A 3412-nucleotide genomic window follows, 5' to 3' on the forward strand; every position below is an offset into this window, starting at 1 on the left:
GCATCCGTCTTTTGCCATTCAACCCCAGCAAAATGGAGCCCCACCGAACCCAAACCGGAAGTCGTCGGAGTGCATTCCGTCGCCCACCCTTTACTCTCCGTAGACCACCCACAGATTGCCTTGGAAAGGAAACGCGTTATACTCTCCCGTCGGATTGACAGGCAACCCCGCCAACCAGCCAACGGGCCTGCTCCGTTGCCGCGGCTTTCCCTTTGATTGACGCGACGTCCGGCCAGTCCTCCCGCGCCGATTTCTTCTTCGCGGAGGGGCGAGGCAATTTATCCCCAGCTCTCTATTGTCCCTTGATCGACAAGTAAGAACACCAATCAATTCTCTCCTCCGTCGCCTTCGTCGGCTGGGGCGGGAGGGCTCTGTGAGCAGAGACGGCTCCTCCCCTTTATGGTGGCTCTTTAACTGCAGGTAGGTTGGCGGTTGGCTACGTTTACCACAGAGTGCGGGGCGGGGAGGCCGGCTGAGGTAACTGTTCACCTCAGGGGGTGGCGGGGTACGGAGAGGCTCTTTCCCCCTCGGGCTGCAGGTGGAGACGGAGGGCCAAGGTGGCTTCCCCCCGTTCCTCTCCGTGTAGCGGCTGGTACCCATTTGCCCTTCATCGGAGAGCATCCTCCTTCGCTCCAGGCCGCGGTTTCCTTTCAGGGCCCCCTTTTCCGGGGCGAGGGTGCTTCCAAGCCGTCGGAGCACGGCCTGTCTCCTTTCCCCCTTTCCTCCCTTGGAGCCTTTGCATTGTTTGTGGTCGGATGAGAATAATTTCAATCTTTAAAAAAAAAAAATATTTTACTTAAAATCCTTATGGGCTTGGAAACAGATCAGTCCACTGGGCGCCACTTGGGACCGATAGCGCAGTCCTACGCCGAGTGGATCTCGTGTCCCTTGAATCAAAGCTTAACAGGTAGAAACGGGTAGTTGAAGGTTTTCGTGGCACTGAGGGTAAAAAAAACATCCACCTGTTAAGCAACATCCCGTTAAGCTTCTATTGAAGGGACAGGATATTTTTTTCTCCAGGCCTGTTGGTAACCCTGGGTTGAGCTCACTGCCCTAGAGAATTGTACCGTGAACCTCTTGACCCAGTTTGGTGTAGTGGTTAAGAGTGCAGGCTCTTAATCTGGGAGAACGGGGTTTGAGTCCCCATTCCTCCACATGCAGCTGCTGGTGTGACCTTGGGTCAGTCACAAGCAGTGTTCCCTCTAACCTGAGTTAGTGTGAGCCAGCTCACAGTTTTTTAGCCTCCATCTCATACATTTTTGTCTTAGCTCAGGAAGGACGGCTCCAGAGCAAACTAAATTATGCAGTAGCCAAATCGCTCGCTCACAACTTTAATGCCAGTAGCTCAAAAAGTAGAATTTTTGCTCACAAGACTCCACAGCTTAGAGGGAACATTGGTCACAAGTTCTTTCAGAGCTGTTCTCTCACAAGCAGTTCTCGAAAGAGCTCTCTCAGCCCCACCTACAGGGTGTCTGTTGTGAGGAGGGGAAGGGAAAGGAGATTGTAAGCCACTCTGAGAGTCCGAGTGAAGGGCCGGGTATAAATCCCATTTCTTCTTCCAGTGGCCTTCAGGCCATGGGTGGCATAGTGCTGGTGGGATTTGGGGTCAGATCCCCACGTGAAACTTGCTAAGAGATTGTGGATCGGTCATTCCATCTCAGCTTCACCTATCTCACAGGAGACTTGTGAGGATGAAATAGGTAAGGAAGAATCGTGTGCACCATCCTGAAGTCTTTGGAGAAAGGGTGGGATAAAAAAAAAAGATCCAAAAATTGCAGAGCCCAGCCTACAAAGTTTCTACAGAGCTAACTTTTTTTAATGCTGCTGTTTGGAAAGACCTACTGTTGCCACATCTGCCTAAACTGTAAGAGTGTGCACTCTTCCTGCTTAGGGTTGACAGCAGCCTGGAGTCCTTTTAATAGAAACTTGATGAGATGCCATGAAAAGCTTCAGTTGCTCATTTCTACACATTAAACCTGTATTTATGTGGCAGGACATTTCCCTCCCTTCAGACTGTTGCAACTGCTAAAAGCAGCAGTAGGGGCAGTGAGGTGAAGTCACTCGGGTGGACAGGATTCTTTCTGTGGCTCATCCCTCTCAATGCTCAGATTATTTTTCTTGTCCCCAGCACTCTGGGTCTATTGCACATGGCACTGGCCTTCAAACCAGGTCATAACTCTGGCTTCTCTTTATTGTATGATCACGTGACTCTAATTGCATGTGCTTGCAACTTAGTGGGGTCCCAATCCAGAAAGGTTGACCACCACTGCCTCAACCTGTTTAGTCGATTATTTCACACAGCTGATGGGTTTGGGTTTTTACTGTCACAAAGTGTTGGGGCAATCATTGCATTGGCTTATTATATTAATACTTTGTTTTCCTGCCAGATTGGTTCCTGAAGGCATCTTACAGTTCAAATGCATAACAATAAATTGTTTCAGTAAGGCCTGTCATAAATCTATCAATATTTTATATAAAATAAATGCAAAAATACATCATGGGTTGACCTGCCATTCTTTCCTTGAAACCACCTGATCTGGCTGCTGTTTGTCCTGTTTTGCTACAGATGTGGGCAACTGGGAGTGGGGGTATTTTTTTTAAAATTTCTTTATTGGATTGATACCTTTTTCCATCACGGAACCAAAGGTGACTTTCCTTAGTTTCCCAGGAGCCCTCCCATCTAGGCAAAAACCAGACCTGCTTAGCTTCAGCAAGGATGCTGTGTCATGTGCCTTTCTGCCATACACTGGGTCCCCTTTCAAAACTGGGTAAGGAGGAGATGTGATAGTGAAACCTCCATAGAAAGAGGCAGCATACCTCTGGAATAGGAGTTTTTGGGGTCAAACAACAAGGGGAGGTTAATGCTTTCACGCAGTGCTTGATGATTTCCCAGAGGCATCTAGCTGGCCATGGTACAAAATAGGGTCTCGGGCTAAATGGATCTTTGGCTTGACCCAAGCTCTATATCCTTGCATTCAAAGTTGCAATTTGGGAGTGATCCCCATGAAACGTTGCAGGATTTATGAAAATGGTAGGCTTAAACCATAAAGCCAGGCCTCGGTTCCTGCCGGAGCACACCAGAGCACCGTTCCGCCAGTCAGGAGCCCAGGGGTCAGGCACATAAGCCCCACCCCCTGCTCCCACCAGCCATCAGTTGAGCAACCGTGTGTGGGGGAAACGTTCCCCCACCTCCCTGAACCCCAGGGTGGTGGCCTTGGACTCGTAGGGGCAAATTCCACCTCTCGTGAGAGGGCACATGCAAGAGGTCATTCTGGCTCCCCCAGCTCTCCTTAGGGGCTCTTTAAAAAGTTATGGCCGCCGCCGCTGTTCTCAGCGGCAGCTGCGATGCCCGTTGGGGGGGGGGGCAAACGTTCTCGTGCCTCCCTGAGTGAGGCCTTGGACTCGTAGGGGC

At 50.3% G+C, this 3412-nt stretch overlaps 1 protein-coding gene across 1 annotated transcript in view; it reads left to right on the forward strand.

The window, feature by feature from the left end:
* The first annotated feature begins 369 nt into the window (after nucleotides 1-369).
* The window catches only part of LOC107119872, a 19216-nt gene continuing 16173 nt past the window's right edge, over nucleotides 370-3412 (forward strand). Inside the window, exon 1 of the mRNA XM_015422486.1 lies at nucleotides 370-420. The gene's annotated coding sequence lies outside the window, so the exon portion shown is untranslated. The remainder of the gene's footprint in view (nucleotides 421-3412) is intronic.

The sequence above is a fragment of the Gekko japonicus genome, unplaced genomic scaffold (genome assembly GCF_001447785.1).
Source record: "Gekko japonicus isolate JY-2015 unplaced genomic scaffold, Gekko_japonicus_V1.1 scaffold1250, whole genome shotgun sequence".
NCBI lineage: Eukaryota > Metazoa > Chordata > Lepidosauria > Squamata > Gekkonidae > Gekko > Gekko japonicus.